This window comes from Neopelma chrysocephalum, unplaced genomic scaffold (assembly GCF_003984885.1).
Source record: "Neopelma chrysocephalum unplaced genomic scaffold, ASM398488v2 Primary Assembly neopelma1_24, whole genome shotgun sequence".
Classification (NCBI taxonomy): domain Eukaryota; kingdom Metazoa; phylum Chordata; class Aves; order Passeriformes; family Pipridae; genus Neopelma; species Neopelma chrysocephalum.
This window is the reverse complement of record NW_020897693.1, coordinates 33,515,092-33,534,484: the sequence shown is the minus strand read 5'-3', so window position 1 is coordinate 33,534,484 and position 19,393 is coordinate 33,515,092.

Genomic DNA, 19,393 nt, shown 5'->3' with positions numbered 1-19,393 from the left:
TGACTTCCATGAATTCAGCATTTTCCTGTCTTCACCACTTCTTCTCCTGCATCCTGGAGGAGGGAAGGAGGGGCTTGGCAAAGGAAGTATGAAGAAAATGAATCTGCAAAGGTAAGAGAGGAAAAAACAAGGACCAGTTGTGACTCAAGCTGTCTGCAAATCCCCAGAAAGACTGGAGGATGGCTGAAAGCATCTCCACTGAAGCAGGTCACTCCTGAGAATGCCTTGTCTCACTGCAACAGGCTTGACACCAGCACTCCCCTGAGCCAGTGCCCTGTGGACCTCTCAGCCCTGACAGCTGCCAGAGATTTTTTCCTTAAGTCAAATCAAGTTTCGGGGTTCATATCCTTCCCCTCTGAGGGTCTGAAACATTTCCCAGGGCCTGGTTCCTCCAAACTAAGCCATACATAGCAGCAACAGATAGCAATAAAGTTTCATCTTGGGGCACAAGTCTTCTCTCTGTAGTTATTGCTGCTTTAATAGAAAATAGCTTAAGAAATAAAGCTGACTTCTACCTGCAACCTGGGCCAAGGCTCCTTACAGCAGCTGAGGACCATGGATTGGTACAAGGTGGCCACTGTGGCAGCTGTGTAGCCTGGAGCAGAGGGATGGAGCTGTACTCACTGCCTGCTTGGCTCCCAGCACCACTGACTGCAAAGCTTTTCAGAAGAAAACACTGTTTGTTCTGACATTTAGAATAGATTAAAAATCGTTACAGGTTCTTCTGGAACATTTTAGAAGGTGAAGGTATTGATTTAGAAACTCAACATTAGTTTTATAAGAGAGATGAAACCTCCCCGGCTTCCTCCTCTGGACTCCAGCACCCAGTCCTGGCTGACAGCAGGAGAATGTTTATCAGCCCACCACTCTCTAGCCCTGGTTCATCTCTGCCCTATGCCTTGTGCAGGGTTGTGTGAGAGGGCATTCAACTTCCCAAAAGCCTCTCAGTATGTGGAGGATGCTCAACACCTTCCATTTTGTGGATCAGCTAGGGACTGGTGGTGTTTTTAGATCTAAAACCAGCACCATATGAACTTGCTGCTCTTCACTGCCTGCTGCTGGGAGCATTGCAGAGGCTCCTGGATCCCAAGGACACACCACCTTAGCCAAACCACTACCATTTCCTTCACAGTCCCAACTCTGAAAGGCTAGAAATTATTTTTATTTTGAAAATATTAAAAAAAATTAAAAATAATTTTATTTGCAGCTCATGGAAACTTGCCTGTAGACAGTGGGCCCCAAGGTGGGGTGCCAAATGCCATGAGCTTAGGAATAAAGTTGTGAGGACTGACAGCACTGTCTGTGTGCCAAGTGTTTATGCCATCAGGGAAACAGTGGCCAGGTCCTCAATGCTCCACGTCTCCTCCTGTCTTTTGACTTTTTGGACTCAGGGAACCCTGTGTTCAAGGAGCAACTTCACACCTGCTGCCAGTTTACACCTCCTCCTAACTTTGCTGCCTCAACCTCAGATGCCACTTCCCCCAGCACAGTGTAACATCCTGCTCTGGCTCATCATGCTGATAGCAATTAATAACTTTACTGTTTTCACTCTAAGTACAGGCAAAGGTCCTCCTCTTCATGCCTCATCTTCATACCTGAGCACTCATCTACTCCAACTTTGGCAGAGTTGGAGAGCTGCCCAAATTTTCCCAAACTTCAGCTTTTCCCTGTTGGATGCCAGGACTACTGGGACCATTTTGTTGTTTGCTAGCCAGCCTCTCTGGGAGATGAGGGACATCCAGCCTACCTTGGTGAGTACATGGACTTACCGGGTACCTCGGACCAGTGCTGAAGACAGAGATGCTCAAGTGCATGTGTTCCTGCCATGATATGGGTTTGTGTCCTGGTCCATCTGTAGAGCTCACTGTGCTGTGACACAGCCTATTTCAAATGGTCTGTGGCAGCAAGAGAGTCAGAAAGCAGGGGAACCAGTGGAGCCCTTGGTTCCAAGGGAATTAGGCAATACCTCTAGTGAAGACATTTTGTTGTGCTGAGGTTCCAAAAACATCACAGCAGTGCTACATTCAACACAGGGTGACACCAAGCTCTTGCCAGCTTAAACAGACCCATGTGCTGTGATGGCTTCAGTTTGGTTCTGATTTTCTTTACCAGTCTGGATGTTTTGCCCTTGTGATGAAGGAGCAGAGGCGGTGAAGTGTCAGGTACCACTGGCACAGGCAGCAGGGCCTTGGGAACCCCCTGCCTTCCAGGTGCTGAGCAGGAGAATGAGTATCTCACACCACCCCATGCCCTCACTCTGTTTTCACTGCCAGGTGCCACCAGCTGTGCTTGGGCATTGCATAGGGCTCTCTCTGGGCATGACACCTTCCAGGTTGAGCTCCTCAGCATCTCTATGCCTGCTGGGAGCAGGCAGGTCCCTCCTGTGGTGAGGCAAACCATAGCAGTGCTCAGCCCTTCAAACTTCTTCTTCCGTCAGCAGAAGAGAAATTAAATTGCTTCCACTGCTGTCTCTGGAACGAGCTCATACCTCTTGTCCCTTAATCAGGGCAGATATGAAATTTCTTATCTGTTAAGTAAAACACCACTGCACTTCAATCCATCCAATTATTTTTTCCAATAAGTGTGAGTGAGGGGGCTGGCAGGGCTGGCTGCAGGAACTTGAACAGTCAGCAGTGTGCTGGCAGTGAAGGGGCCCTGCCCTGGCGGGCACTTCAACACAGGACCCTGCACAGGATCAGCCAAAGCACATATTTGCCTGGCTGGCATGACCCAAGAAGGTGCCTGGGGTGAAGTGCTGTGAGGGTCAGGCTGGCAGGCAGGTACTTTGAAGCTTCTTGCCCACCAAGGTAGTGTCCAGGAATTTCCCCCACATGGCCACAGCGTGGTGTCTCTCCCTTTGACCTGGAGCACTGTAGGCTGTGGGCACTGTGTGCACTGTGGGCACTCTGCTTGGCACTTGTAAAGCAGAGAACATGGAATCATAGAATCGTCAAGGGTTGGAAGAGACCTTCAAGATCATCCAGGCCAACCATCAACACAGCACTACCACTGTAACCCCTAAACCACTAAACCACGTCACCCAGCACCAGTTCCAGATGGCTCTTGAACACAAACAGGTTCTCCGTCAAATATCAGTCTGTCTTCAAGGCCAGCAGAACTGTCCTTAAAGCTCTGTCCAGAGGAGACCCTTCCACCTCTGAGGGGATGCCTGTGCTCAGCCCCAGAGCCTGAGGATCACCCCTAGTAAGCACTCAGCTGAGACCACAGAGGTTAACCCAACAGAGAGACCAAAAGCCAATGGCAATGAAGCAGCTTTCCAATCCTGGGTCAGAACTGAACCCTGTCCAACAGCATCCAGTGCCTGGGTCATCCACCTCCAGCTTTTCTCCATTCTCAGGAAAATGGCTATCCACCTCTCCTCTTCCTTGTCCCTTTGAAGTCAGCAATGACTAGCCCTAGCATCAATTTACCAGATGCTGCAAAGACTGCAGCCCCATGCCATTGCCCCTGTAGCTGTCACTGCACCACAAGGCTAGGTGGGAGTGAGACCTCCTTTCTTTGTCACTCTGGAGGCTGAGCAATCTCCCCAGGAGGGGTACCCAGAATTTGGGCTCCACAGCAGTGGGACTAAAGACAGGGTCAAGGACACTGCTATCAGCCACTGGAGACTTGGATGCTCCTTGGGTGCTCCTCTCCTTAGGTGCTCAGGGCAGCCCCAATCAGGTTTTCTTCCCTTCATCTTGCCCCTCATTGCTCACTACTGTCACATTTCCCTGGCACCTCTCTGTTCACCCAAATCCCCTACATTGCTCCCCCCACTCCCCTGACAGTGCTACCCCATCCCTCAGTCTTTGCCAAAGCCACTCCTGGGCCCTGGGCCCCAGCCCTTATGGTATCAGAGTGCCACTCCTCTCTTCAGCCTCCTGTATTCTTTCCAGCACCTTGCTGGACTCAAACAGTTCAAACAGCAAGCAAAGCTCCTCTGTTGGGGAGGGAGGAGCAGGCACTAGCCTCAGCTTTTGCTGGTAAACTCTGTACTTCCAAGCAGGTGATGGTGGAGGCTTCAGGAGGCTGGAAACCAGGGACGTCCCCTGTAACAGCAGCTCCTACGTCAAACAGCTTTGCAGACCTTCACACCAGCAGCAGAAAAAGGGTGTTCAAACAGAGCGAGGGAAATAGCCCCTCTGCTGCCCTTCCCAAGCCATCAAACTCTGTGCTGCCTTCACCGAGTCCACACAATTGCATGAGAAATTGAGCAGATGAAACACCGAGAATGTAGAAGTCAAGCCTCGACTTCATGAGATGACTACCAAATTTTTCCCCAATCTTTTAATAATGACAACAAAAAGTGCAAAATAATTCAATGCAATTCAGCAGTTAACATGCATACAATTGCAATTGGGCAACTGTTTTGGAAGCTTCTGCATTAGCAGGGGAAGAAAGAAAAGCCCATTCAATTAAGGCAGAAAAAATTGATCTCTAATTGATAAAAATAGCGATTGACCATTTTTTTCTCTAATGTTCTGAATTCGTGACTTTGAGTGAAACAAGGAGTCTTTCCATTCCACTTGAGGTTGTATGAAAGGTTCTGGGAGAAAAACCCACCATCTTTGGTCTCTGAAGTAGGGCAGTAGGTAGGAACTCTGCCCTAGAGCAGCAGCTCCAGCGTGATGCTTGGCACTGACTTTGAGCCAGCCCATCAGGAAGACCTCCATTTAACATCTGTTGCTCTCAGGGGCCAGGAGAGCAAGCACCAGCAGATTCCCCTGGAAAGGCAGCCTGGTTCCTGAGAAATGCAAAGCTGAGTGATACGGACTTTCACCATGTTAATACTCATTCCCACCATTTTCTAAAAGGTTTTCTCTATTTATGTGTTAGCTACAAAGTGGATCTGCTCTGGAATCCTCTGACTGAGCAGCAGGGAAATTAATACAATAAAAATGTAGCTATGTAGAGCAGTTCTCTGCTGACCTCTCAGCCTTCCTCTGATGGTAGGCTTTGAGTCTGAACAGGATTAATTGGGTTTCCTTTCCCATTAAAGAGGCCAGCTCCTGCTCACTCCCTGCCCGCCAACAGCAGAGCTGAGCTTACACTGTGTCCTGCCTAACACTGCAGACACTGCCTGGATGAAAAAAACAGACTGCAGAAAATTTCATTTTGGGGAATATGTGGCTCCTGATTTTCTGTGATGAAACTTCAGCCAGGGGTGCTCATTCAGAGCCCGGGTCATGTATTATCCCCCATCTTTTAATACCTCTGGGTACTTCACCAAAGCACCTCACAAGGATGAAGGATTTTCTGAGAGGAGGGTATAAGTGCTAAAACCTGTCTTTAATATCTGGACATGGCACTTTGAGCCACAAGTGGACTTCAGCTCTTTTTACCCTTCTTTCTTTTTTTTTCCCCCATTAATTTGTGGCACATTATTAGAGCAAAAACCACCCATGTATGAAAGAGAACGATTCAATACCTTGAAACCTTAGGCTAGTTTCCCTTGTGGAAAAGCGCTTTACATGCTAAGGGAAATATCCTATGCACTGGCTTCATTTCAGACAGAAACCCCATATACATTTTGAAAAGTAACCAAAGAGCTGTGAACTAGCTTGGCCCATGGAAAACAGACATGAAAATGGAAATAGCCCACTCCCCTGAGACACCAGCCCCTAAAAAGAGCTAAAACACGTGCATGCTTCCAAAACGTCTCTTTTTCACACGCAGCAGTTGCTGGTAAAGGTCCTCCTGACATGACATTTCAAACAATTGCATTTTAAACCAGCCCGGCTCAAGAGCACTCAAGGGAGGCATCGCTCTGGGCTTTGCTCTAAATAATGCATGTGGATTGCTTTGTGAGATAACTGCAGGTGACCTCCTGTTTGCCAGCCTGGCAGTGCCACGTGTGTGATGGCCCCTCGATGCTGCTGTCAGGGGCATCCTCATCTGAAAGAATTGAGGACACAGTGTAAGAGCATCCTCATCATCAGGGGAAATGTCATGCTAAGAATTGTTGTCCAAAATTTTGAAAAGGAGGTTTAACAAGAAAGAATTGGTTTTAATTAAAAACAAAAAGAAAAAAAAAATAAAAAAGGATGTGACCTCTGGCTAGTAGTGATTCCCAGGTAATGCCCAGATTAGGAAGCCCATGAGTCTGATGCTCTATGCCAAGTCCTCTCCTGCTCTGCTTAGAGGTTATTCAAACCTAACACACAAATCTTCCAAAAAACAGGATGCAGGACATCCTATTGGATGTGGATGGTGGACATCCACACCACACTGACTATCTTTACCCCTCATCAACCGAAAAAGTCTTTGTCAGGGCAGCCAGGACTTCCTCCTGCCATCAGCAGGGCACAGCAGCCACCTCAAAAACGGCTCATCCTCCAGCAGCGATGCTGCAGGGTTGGGACCCGCATCCTGTCCTGGGCAGGGGATGGTCCCCCCAGGTCCCGGGGAGCCTGTGTTCATGGGCAGGAGCTGCACTCCTCCTGCTGTTTGCAGACAAATGGGGGGTTGGGGAAATGCTAACTGCTGGCTTGTCACTTTGACAGCAATGTTTTCTTGATGGCCTGTCAACTGCAGATAATGGCAACATCCTCACGCTTAGGAACACAAGTCCCAGCATAATAAATCCCACACTCTTGTCTAAGTTGAGTGGCAGAGAGAGATGAAATTGGGTCATTGCTGCTGCAGATTTGTCTTTGGAGTTGGAGGCACATCTTTCGGCACAGCTGAAAGATGGTGGCTGATGAAGGCCATAATCCCTGGCTTTGATGGACCTCACAAACATATCATGGCACTGATGAGTTGCTGGGCTGGGGCAGTGTGGTGTGTGAATCTCTGATGGCAAAAAACAGAGGGGAGACAACAAACATCAATGTTGTCTAATGAGAGCACAGAGGAGGGACTGCTTCTTCGCTTGCTGTGACGGATGATCAGAACGCACTGAGTTTGGTGCAAGCTGTGCACTGGAAAGCAGATCCAGGTAATGCACACCCCAAGGGAGTGGTCTCAGGAAAGGATGGCTCCTGCACGGGGAGGGGTAGAGGCTGAAACAAGAAAGCAGGTGAAGAAATTCCTACACTGCTTCCTGTACCACAGAGACGGGGTAAACAGTGCAGTAAAGAGCAACCTGGTCAATATATTTTCACAGAACTGGGGGCTTCCCAAGGATTCAAGGTAATTCTGCTTTTGGAAAAGCAATGGCTTTGATCAGACACATCTCTCAGAGTATGTTGTGTCCTACCCAGTGAACCCCTTTGCCTGTTAAGCCTTTCACCAGTGCACAAGGTAAATCAGTGAGTGAGAAGATGCCCATGGATATAGAACTTAATTTTCTGATGGCTGAGAGACAATTAGTTCAACCAGCCCTGGAGCTCCACCAGTCCTAATCAAGTCATCTGTTGCTGCTGCAGAGTCCAGATGTAAAAAATCTCTTGGCCAGTGTGCTCCACTTTAACCTGGCCCCAGCTTCAGACACCGCTCTTTCCACTACGCTGGTCTACCCCAGGCTTGCAAGGGTTAAATAATTTATTTTTTTTACATGACAGACATGTCTTTTTGCACTTGCCATAGCCTGCTTCAGAGGAAATTCAGAGACCACACAATCTCCCATGGTCTATATGGACTTTGAATCTCATGGGCTCTGATCTATTAGAAGGGCTCTGAAACAGAGAGCTGTTCCTGCTGTGTGTGTAGGCTATTTCAGCTCTTTATAATTGTTTCCTTTGCCCCGTGATGTACGTCACTGAGTTCACTTCAGACAACGAGGAATAAATGCAGCATCCCAGGAAGAGAAGTGGGTCTGAATAACTAGAGCTTTGGGCGTGCAACCTTGAAGGAAAAGAAGCTTCATACACTCCAAATGCTTCTACCAAATAAAAGAAATACAAAGCTGTAAAAACTAGGGAGAGACCATACATTCAGGAGAATTGACTCTTATATATATATATATATATATAGATGCTCTCTACTTTTCTGCAAGTGGCCAGGATTTCAGCAGCACAAAGGTGTTCTAAGCCGAGAAACGAGACCCTGGGGAGCGAGCAGCATGAGTCTGTGCTGTGGTGGTGTCATCCTTGATGTTTCAAACTTTGAGCAAAAGGCTGGATAAGGGTAAATGTGTTAATAAATGGCTAGAGCCTGACAGATATAAAATAAGGGTCCTGACAGCCTGGGTGCAGCCAGACCCCAAATGAAGAGCTGTTGCTTTTGGATTCACAAGCAACCGTGTCAATTTATCAATTTTTTATAGAGATTTTGATCTATATGAATGAAACCACTGAGCCTCCAAACTCCAGTGTTTGCTCTTATTCAAGAAATGCAGGTTGTTTGAATACACTCTTTTTTCTTTTTTACTTCACAGGGATTCCTGATACACAAAAGAAAACTTTGTAAGTTTTCCACTATTTCTCTATGAAAATCAGGTAAATCCAGCATGGCTCTACATCCCATGGTAGAGCCAGCATCGATCTTCTTTTTTGAGTTGACCCTCTTGAGAAGACACTGAATTTCTCACTCTATTATTGGAAATGAACAGAAATGTTGGGTCTAAGTGTCTGTCCCTGACTGGGTATTCACACCCTTGGACCACTGCCATGAAAATGACTCACCAGGAAGATGACCTGCCACACACATGTCACACTGTGTCCCCATAGAGAACTGTGCATGCTTTCCAGAGAGGAAAGAAAACAGAGGACTGGTCTATGTGCTCCTCAAAGCCCACACAATAACAACCACTGACCTCGTGGATCTCGCACGTAGTGGCCAGGTGCCCAGTGGCACTGCAGGAGGAGTGGTGGGGAAACATTGAAACAAGGAGCATGTGGTGGCCTCCTGGACCAGTTCAAGAAGTTTTCTTTCCATCTACTGAAGGCACTCGCTGCGAAATGTGTCTGATTCAGCCAAAACAGCCGATGGGTGACAGCAGACCCCAGTTGGTAGCACTCAACTTGGAAACTGTTATGAAGACGAATGGTTCATGTCACATAAATCAGCATCTTAGCAGCTAGCAGTGGCTTAGCAGAAAGACTTGTTCAAACAATGAAGAGGGCCCTGTGTTCTTGAGAAGGAAGAGCATCTGTTCATGAACGCTTGACTAATTCCTCATTATCTTATTGAAACAGCTTATACCATTGGAAAAGCATCTCTAGCATGGCTAATGTTCAGCCAACAGTTGGTTACCTGCTTTGATTTACTGAGATCATCAAGAATGACACAAGCGATGTAAGAACAGGTGCAGGTATTTCAAGAGGAGAGACAAGTAAAAAACATTTGAAGAGGAGATATAAGTAAAACCCCCTCCTTTAAAGCAAGGAAAACAAAATGAACAGGAGCAGGGCCTGATCTGTAGCCATGGCCAAGGTGAAATGATGGGCTGGGTTTGTCCAGGAACGGCTTGGATCAACTTCTAATAAATGTACCTGCTCCATGGGATCTGGGTAACATGAAAGTGGGAGTTTCTGTATAAGGCTATGTGGGCTATGCCTGCCTCTCACGGCCTTTGCCATGCCATGGTCATATCCGCTGTTGTGTCCATCTGCTCTGTTGGCCTCCCTGCTGAAAGGCTGCTCCCCTCAGCCTTCTCCAGCATGCAGTGTGCTGTGGCCGAGGTCTAGTCTCAGCGTGGGCTCCCAGCAAGTCAGTCCTCTGCCACTTCAGCAGCAAGCTGGAGGCAGATGAGTGTCAAAGTTTAGGCTGAATTTCACATTGCAAACTCCAAATCTGCAATGAAAAGTTTGTTACTGCTCCCACTGGAAGAGTCAAGCTTAACTATTGTTGGTCCCTGGGGCCAGCCTCCTTGAGTGATATTTTCCTTCAGAGTGTAAAGGGGAAGCACTCTGCTTGTGTCCCTCTCACTCATTACAGAACCCAGTGATTTGTTTCAGCTTCTCCATCTGTGTCATAGAGACAAAGCAATTTGCCTATCACTGCAGAGCACTTGGTGATGGCTGGATGGAAAGCACTCTGAGAGCCAGCCCTCACCTTGCTCCAGCTATAATATCACGGCTCCCCAAAGAAGCTTAGCTGGGGAAGCTGTCCCTTTCTGCCATCCTTCATCACTTTGGCATCTGCTGGCATGACGTGGATGCTCCCCAGGTAGGCTAGATCTCTGCTGCTCTGGCTTCAGGAGATCTGGAAAAATGAAATATGCCTGGGGTGTGCGGGGAGGAGGTAAGGGACAGGTAGGGAACCAATGCCTGTTATTTCCACATCTCAGGTCTTTCATCATCATCGCAGTTGTAAATGACAGTATACAAATTACTGAGAGATAGAAGTAAGGAGAAAGCAGAGGGGAGAGACTAGAAGAATGAAAGCAAGAAGAGGTAGAGAGTAAGAGAATTGTGGGCACAGTTAAAGGAAAGCAGCACAAGGAGGAACAGTGCCAGACTTTGGAAGCAACAGAGGGACAAGGGAGGGACAGAGAGAAATAGAATCTGGCAGGGCAACAGGGGAGACAGGAGAACAGTTCTCAGGGAATTAGCTGGCAGAGGCAGAAGATGGCTGCTTCCCTGGTGTTCAGGAGTACAGATGGATTATCGATCAAGGGAACTTAATGTATTTCATCCAGCAATATTTCATGGCTGGGAAAGGCAGCTGATGTTTGGGAGGAGAGGGAGCGGGGGCTGTTGGCAGCCTGCCTTCTGGCTTCAGGCTGCAGTGGCATTCCTAGGGTTAAATCTGGGTTTCAGAATGCAGATAGAGAGACAACTGGGAATTAGGAGTCATCCACTAATAGTTATTTGATGAAGAAATATTTTTTTATTTATATGAGCCTCATGAAAATGCATATAAAATCACAGCATATGCAAACACAAGCAGAGAATCTAAGATGCCTGCACTGAAATTAAGTCTGACCAAAGGACAGACCCAAGGCACTTTGGTTCTCATCTGAGGGCCAGAAAACACTACGATATCTGGGGCTCAGCTCTCTAATTGAGGCTATTCATTAGCTTTTTGGCCAAATGTCTCTAATCCTGTGACTTCATCACAGGCCTTGGCCTGGAGAAGCAGCCATCTCTCCTGCTGTGTGATGTGGTCCTTGCAGAGTACACCTGGCCAGCTTAGTCCATTTCATTTCTCCCTCTTCCAGCCTTCAAGATATTTTTGCCTTTTAACAACCCACAGGTTTTTATCTAGAGCCAAAGACAGGCTGTGAGCACTGACTCTTCCTGCCTGCCAGCTGCCTGCTTGCTGTCAGGAGGGGCTGCCCCTCCAGGCAGGAAACTGCAAACCCTTAGGCAACTTCTTGGGGTGTTCTCTCAATGGCTTGGCGAGTGTGGGTTTTGCAGCCCAGAGCACTATCTGATGCCAGCAGTAAGTCACAAAGCAGCCCGTGGGGCTTTGCACACGTGTACAATTAAGCACAGGCTGTGAGGGCGATGAAGGGTCTCTGGTTGAAGCACAGAACCAGGGCTGGTTTTCTTCAAGAATATGGTGGCCACTCGATGACTTGGGGTATCTTATGTGTCCTTCTGCTGTGCAAGCAGAGGCCAGAGTGCCCCAAAGAGGAAGGAGTTGCACATAGCTGCTTAGCACGCTCTCTGAAGCCAGGCAGCAGGCTGGAGTAGGCTGGGCAGCAGCCGCCAGGGTGGTTTCCACGTTTGCCTGTCACCCATACCCTCCTTTCACACAGGCATTGAAGCCCACTTGCAGTCTGTAAGCTGGATCCAGTCTTTGGGATGCTTCCAGCCTGGAAGGGTCTTGGAAAGCTGAGCACCAGCACAGCTCCCCAGGCAGCTGCTGCGAAATCCCAGTGTCAAGGGTGCAACTGAGGTCCTTGGGAGGGACACCTGTGACAGTCCCCATATCTGGTAAGAAGCTGGGGTATCTCCCTCACATGCATAAGTGTCCTTTGCATCCCTAGCCTCTAAAAGTAGAGAAGGGTGGATGATCACCATCAGACCCCGATCTGAGCAGAACTGTTGGATTCTCTCCCTATGCAGAACAGGCAGCACCTGCTCCCCACTGATGGCTGCACTCTTCCAAGGCTTTTCTGGGAGAGGCTTCTGTGAATGGCAGATGAACACAAAAAAGGCTAGAATGGCAAAAATGAGCTCTGCAGGACCAAAGGGAGCAGCCTGCCCTCTGACCACAGTGTGGCTGTGGGCTGAGCTGCTGGGGATGGCAGCCAAAGGAAGCACCCAAAGCCAAGAGCGAGCCTGTGTCTGGGTGGATGGATACCTGAAGGAGGTTGAAGGAAGGAGAGTGAGTGAAGCAAGGGCATTAACTGGGCATTTCATAGCAGCTGTAGCTCCATGCTGCCTCCTTCACCTGCTGTCCTCTGCATCAGCACTAGGACCCTTGAAAAAGGCAAGGAGCTATGGGAGCAAAACCATGGGGAGATGGAATGCTCCCCACCAGCTCCATAGCCCCTCACACTATGGTAGGTCATATTCCCAGTGGGCTCCAGCACCAAGTTTTCCCCTTCTAAGACCTGGCCAATTTCAGGTCAATTTAAGGTGGCATTCCTTAGCCAATCAAATAAAGCACTTTTCCTGACTGGCCCTTTGTGATGGCTTTTTATACAACTCAATGAATTTCAGGGTTTGTCCCTTGTAAAGCTAGGATTAGACAGAATTTTAAAGAATATTAAGAGTAATACCTTTAACTGAAAGATAGCCTCCATCTGAGGTGAAATCCCAGCTCTGCAGGAGTCAGTGAGAATCTTGCCAATAACTCACTTGAGCCAGAATTGTACCCATTAGAGTTCAGGGCAATTTCAGGGCTCTAGCTATTCCACAGGTTTAAAGAGAAAATGCCACAATTTGTTGTAATTACCCAGCTCCCTTTAATGAGAAAATTAAAGGAAGTTGGTGCAGAACAGGAGGGAAGTATGGGATGACAAGGAGAATGCTGAAAGGTTACCATATCAGTGGGGTGACATCCGTCCTGTGATGCTCCTCATCCTGCGACCTAAGCTTGAGGCCCAAGTGAGCATCTTCATCCAGCCCTCATCCCTTGCCCTGCACACCCAGCCCATGTCCAAGTTTTGCCAGTCTGTTGTGCCTGGTTTTTCTAGTGTCTGGCTTGCTCCACTGCATGGATAACCCTAGCTCTAATCAGGTGCTGGTCAAAGTCATGTTTTGACAGCTCTGCAGCCTGCTCTGCAGCCTGCAACCATTCTCCTTTCTCTCTGCCTCTTTCAGTCCACGTCCAATGGGACCTGCTTCTGTCACCATGATGTGACATTGACAGCTTTCTCTCTGATGGCTTCTTCTTGAATCAGGTTTAAACTTCTCATCCTCACCTCCCTAACTTTGTCTTTCCTCTCTTTTCCTTTTAGGTTCTGATCACTGTTCCTGATCTCCTGACCATTCTAACACTGTGCTCTCCCAAAGATACTTCTGCTGAGGCTGGCTTTGTGTGGTTATGTGCAGCATCCCAGATATGCCCTCCACATTTGCCTTTTTCACGTCCACACAATACCTGCTGCCAGCATACTGCCCGTCGCTGTCATCTCTGGGTGTTAGCAAATGGTAATTACATAAGTCCACATTGCAGCTGGGTGAGAAACAAGAATAGTACCAATAGTGCAGTGTCTTCCAGGCCCAGCCCTTCTTGCTCTATAGCAGCACTGCTGAAGGAGCGGCTAAGGTGGGGACAGAGGTTTGACAAGGTTTGGCAAGCAGTTCCTGTGCGGATGGAGAATGGGACTTTAGGACACCCACAATAAACATTGATGAAGGCTTTAGGGACTAGTGAGGCCAAGTCAGTCAATCCAGTGCTTTACAGGTAGCAGAAGAGAAGATGATATGATAATGGAGCTTCAGCCAGGATACCAGCATGCTGCTGCTTCCAAAATAACCTGCAAGGCACAACGGAAAAGCCCTGTGGAGAGGGAATTACAATAATTGAACCAAATGGCCGTGTGGGTGTTTACTGCTCTTGCATGGTCATCAGGGAGTGCAGTAAATCAGGGTAAAACCTGTGCAGATTGCACTACTGGGTGAAAACAAATAGGATGCTCTTCGGTACTTCACTTTTCCCATTTCCAGAGCCAGCAGAGATGCTGCAGGAACCTAATGCTCTAAAAGTGTGCTGGTGTGGCATGCAGTGCAGGGCAGTGATACCTGGCTGTGAAGACCCCAGTCAGAGTAATTTGGCAAAGTTGCCACAATGGTCTGGAGCAGAAGCTTGTTTTTAAAAACATGGGACCATTGGACAGCTGAGAAATGCTGCAGTAGGGAATGATGTCCAGCCACACGTCCTGGACGTGCTACTATGAGATGGCCCTGGCTGGGACACCTGAATCCAGAAGCTACATGGTCATTTTGGTGTTCAGGCTGTACCTGCTCAGGCCCAGAGCTGTGGTCTGGAGCCCACAAGTCTGCACATATAGGTGTGTTTCCCTGCTAGTGCAGGGAGGTGGAGAAAAAGGGCAGGCAGGCAGGCCCTTCAGGGCAGCAATGATGCTATTTGTGATGATGGGTTCGACATGCTGTATTAGAAATGCATCAATGGTTTTCAGAGAGCCAGAGAGGCTTGTAAAACATTTTTATTTTGTATTCTCACCTTTTAGAAATGTGTTTATGAGATTGTATCTGTAAGTGTCTCACAGATAACAATATCTTAAGTCAACTGATTATAGCACAGTTCCTCGAAACTACAACCATTTATGTCATAGCCTGGCACACTCAACACTTTAAATACCTCCCTGTTTATAAATGATCTCTAATCTGAGGTTGAGACAGTTATTGATATAGCTAAATGTATAACCCAGAGAAGGGACTCAAATAAAAAACAAGCAGCTGCACAGACTTCATGCACAGTTGGCTGTCACAGCCAACCATCCACAAGAAGATAAGTATATTGGCTACTTCTCCTTAGATTCAAGCTCCCTACCACAGCCCGTCTGCTTGTGAATGTACCTCGAAGCTAGTCTGAGTCAGTGTGGTACCAAAATGGTTGCAGATGCAGTCCTTGTCACAGGTCCAGCTTGGGGGATATCCTGGGGTTAGAGAGGTAAAGGTGAATGGGCAATTTATATGACTGCTGCTTCCCTCCGAACCCCACTGCTATTGTATTTTTGTCTCTATCTCCAGGCAATCTCATCTCCCAAGGTTTGTAAGACTCTTCCTCCTGTTAATCTAGTCCCTACAAGGTATTTCAGCAGCTGATGTGAGTGATTATTGGCCTGCTATGGATTTCAGATGGTGCATAGTGCCACCCATGATAGTGCTTGCTCTTCAGCAGGGAGAGCACTGTCCTTGTCCTGCTGCAATGATTGAGAGCAAGCTCCAAATGTAAGCACTTTTTTTGGTAGTTCATCACTTTCCATACAAATATTACCCTTTGAGATGCATTTTCTCTTGCTTCCTTCAGCCATTGGTGGTATATTTCATAAAGTTTGATAATAATCTGTTTGGCTGGTCTGTATTATTCAGATAGGAGGGGGCAAAGTGAGTTTAGCACCATGGGTATCTTCCAGATTGTATTCTTTCTCTTCCTGCAGTTTGACACCTTAACTCCAGCATATCCCTCAGCTACTCAGCTCACACCTAGGTTCAAGATTGTCATTATGCTGGAGGACAATTTGGTTATGAAGAGTGATTATTTATATATAATATATTATAATATAATACATTAATAGAAAATATTATATATAATACAATATAATAAATATTTATATAGTGGTTATTTTAAGCTGATAGCACAAGATTTAGCAAGGTCCAAGCCTGGAGGAGTCATTGCCCTAAGAACATGAGACACCACAGATGTCCGTAGAAGTCCCTCTTGCTATAGCACATCTGCTGCTGCTCTGCACCAGGGTTTCCCACCCATCTCTCCAGAGCCTTATCCCAGGGCAGACCTGAGGAGAAGGGGTGTTTCCCAGCTATGCAGAGTTTTGCACAATCTCTTGTGATCTCCAGCCCGTGACCTTCTGCAGATTCCAGCAATTGCTTTAGGACTGCTCAATGTTATCCCCCACGAAGGATTCCGTCCCTAAATGGGCACAGTAGCTCTACCAGCATGCAAACAAGGCCACTGTGGCCAACAAGTTACATCAGTTTGTTTCAAAGCCCGTGGTGGTTCTCTGGGAAATGGAGTTATGCTACCACCAAAACAGAGCTGTAGCGTAGGAGCCTGAAACCATTTCCCTGGCAGCTCAGTGCATCCTTGGCTCCTATCCCAGAGCTGTGTCTCTGCCATTTTCCCATATGATAGGTTGCTCCTGGGGATCTCCTCACCTTCACCTCCCATTTCCTGGCAATTTCCTCCTGCCACTCATCAATTATCAATATAATTTGAGCATTTTGTCATTGGAAAAGAGAGAATGGTCCATTAGAATTGCCTTGGGTGCACTCACTGCCCTCCAGTTCCACCCCAACAGACTGAAAGCAGCCCCCAAAACAGCCTGATTGAGCTCACGGGCAGCAGCAAGGCTTAAATGCTGCAGAGGGATGGCCTGACCAGAAGACGTGATGTCATCCCAGAGCCTTGTCACCTCCCATGGCCAAGTGTAATGGAGTGAGCCCACAAAAGCTACAGCTTCTGTCCTCAAAAAATTGAGGTTGTCCTCAATTGGTTGCCACTAATTCATTCCCTTACTTCCCTACATTTCCCGCCCCCAAATCATCCATTTTTTTATTGCATCTCTTGTCCACCATTACCCCTCCACCTGTGACACCCCAAACTCCTCCAGCCTCCAGCCCCCTGTTTCTCAGGGTGTAGGGTCAGTGCTAGCTCTGGTCCCTGGCAAGTACAGGCAAACCAAGAGGTTTGGTGGGACACGAGCTGGTCCAGCTGATGCTGACTGAGTGGCTTGGCCAGCAGAAGCTGATGTCTGTGGCTTACTAGCAGGGATTTACACATCAAAAGATTTATTGGGAGGATGCTGAGGGGGCCATAGGGTTATTGAAAAGGAACCCAAGGTCTTTCTGTGAAGAGACAAAAATGGAAATTTTGACCTTGTCTGAAGATCAGAAATGTGCTGTAGACCTGGTTTGACATTAACGAGCTGAGAGCAGAAGAAGGGCCTCTCTGGAGGTCCCTGCCCTCAATTTATCCATTTTCTCCCTGTTAAAATCATGACACTCCCTGGGGATGGCAGCTCCAAAGCCCATCTAATTTTGTCATTTCAATGAAGTGTTTGATCTGAGAATTATTATTATTATTATTATTATTTATTTAATATTTGAAGGCTGATAATGCCTTTGACACTCAGACAGAGCTTATGAGCAAGACAAGTCCCCATCCTAAGGCTTGAGGGCCACAATTCCAGCTTCCAGTTAGTCACAGGACATCAGAATGCTGTTCTTAATGAAAAACGATGTGACGCATATGTGGTATGAGTCATTATAATGTTAACTACAGTTACTTCAAGCCCAGACATTGCCAGAATCTCTTTCCTCCCTGAAGATGATTCATGTGCCTCATGTGTGACAGTTCAGCCATTTTTTTGCTTATTCAAGTGAATTTCAATATTTTTTAAGGGGTTGGGGGGCAAAGCCCTTCTGTTCCTGTTTGCTGAGTTGAATTTCCTTAATGTGTTCACAGTTAGTTTCCCAGAGGTTTGGTACCAGGAAGGAGGAAAAAAAGAGAAGCCATAAGATCTGCAGGTCTGTGTGCAGGGGGATTGCATTGGAAGGCTGCCCTTGTGCAAGGTCCACTTCCCACTCCAGCCACGAAGAGGAGGGTGCCCCATGCAACCAGCTGCCTGCAAGTTGAGCACAAGCCCTCAGGAGAGGGCAGAGGGATGCTGAAGGGTCTGCAGGACGCTGCAGGATCCCAAAGACAGGGATGTAGCCCACAGCTGCCCCTCCTCTGACTCAGCAAAGGACTGAGCACAAATTGGGAAGGTCCCTGTGGTGCTCACGCAGCTGAGCCTTGATATGTTCTTCCTAACCCTGCTATCTGCCTTTCACCCAGGGCTTCAGCCGCCTTCACTTCCAGAGATTTTGCCTCCTGAACTGACTCAGGAGGTCCCCAGGGGCTCAGTCTGACAGCCTCTGAAGAGGATTTATTCAGAAATTAGTCAGTGGGGGACCTGCTATCAAGTAGGTGACGGCCACCTAAGGTAGTAGCTATCTTTGCTGGCGTTGGACTTAAACCCTCTGCAGCCACACCACAGCACAGAGACAGCCTGAGAGCCCCCAGATGCTGTAGCTGTCTGTGTCTCCACAAGCACAGGCTGGGACACATCCTTGCTCAATGAGGATTCCTTTTGGGCAGAGCAGGACAACTCTGAAAAATGAGAGAGAACAGAAAAAAAATGTAAGTAGGTGAACCTTTAAGGAAGTGAAGCACCACAGTTCAGCCCTTGTGGAAGAACAGAATTGAACCCTGTTGGCTCAAAGCCAGCTGTGGGACACAAGGAGTTCTCTCTCTGTCATGTCCTCTCAAAACATGGCTCAATCCTGCTATTTGCTTCGTGCCCTCCAAGGCCCTAGGGACTAGTGGTTGCAGTCTGTACCAGCCACAGAACCAGCCCTGGTAGCACAAAGACTGAATCATGTCCATCAGCCATTGACCTCACTTCTCTCCTGATCGGACCTGGGCAAGGTCTGTCAGTCAAGCACATGTCATAGACTTCTATTCTTGAGAAGAGTTATGTCAAAGTGAAGTCTTCAGTATATGACCTAAATTCAACACAATAGGATGCAGAAGTGCACAAATAGGTCTCAAACACTCTGCCCTGTCCCAAACACATCTACATTTTTACAGCTAAATCTCACTGAGCTTTTTTTGGTACAGGCTACATGGGAGTACAAATTTGGGGTTGTGTGGCTTTTCCCTCTTGATTTTCTTTGTAACTCAGAGTTTTACCTTCAACAGTTGAAGAACTACAGTGCATCAGGCTGGAAGGGCCATTCTGAGGTCATGCATGTATCCACAGGTAGTCCCACCAGCTCAGCATTTTTAAGAGACCGTTATCTTTCATGGACAGATTTACCACAAAGCTTTGGCTGCAGGCAAAACCAGCCAAAGCATATGGAGCAGCTATTCTGGGTTTAGAGCTGCTTTGCTTTTCCAGAGCAATGCAAAGCAGCTAGACAGCACACAGGGTTCCCTTTCATATTCCACTCGTCCTCCAGATGTCCGCTATTTCCCTGAACATACCCCCTACATGACGTGTGTGCACCCATATACACTACCTCCTTCTCCTTCCTTGCCCCACTTCGCATCCTTGAACATCTCACATTACTCCCCTGCTCTCCCAGCCTACACCTCAGCTGGCTCAGGTCCAGGAGCATCATCTCTGCCAGTGACATTTGGAATTCATGGAGGTCTCTTACCCTCATAAGGACTTGCCCTTTTCCATAATGACCTCCATGTGCTGTCATCGCAAGCAACTGCCCAGGAGGATGGGAGTTTCTTACACTGTGGGGAGCTGGAGATGTTGCTGCATACTTTAGGCATCCAACAAGACTTCATAGTTGAGGAAAAGGTCACACTGAATGTCTCCTCACAGCATGTCAATTGGAAGCTTAATTAC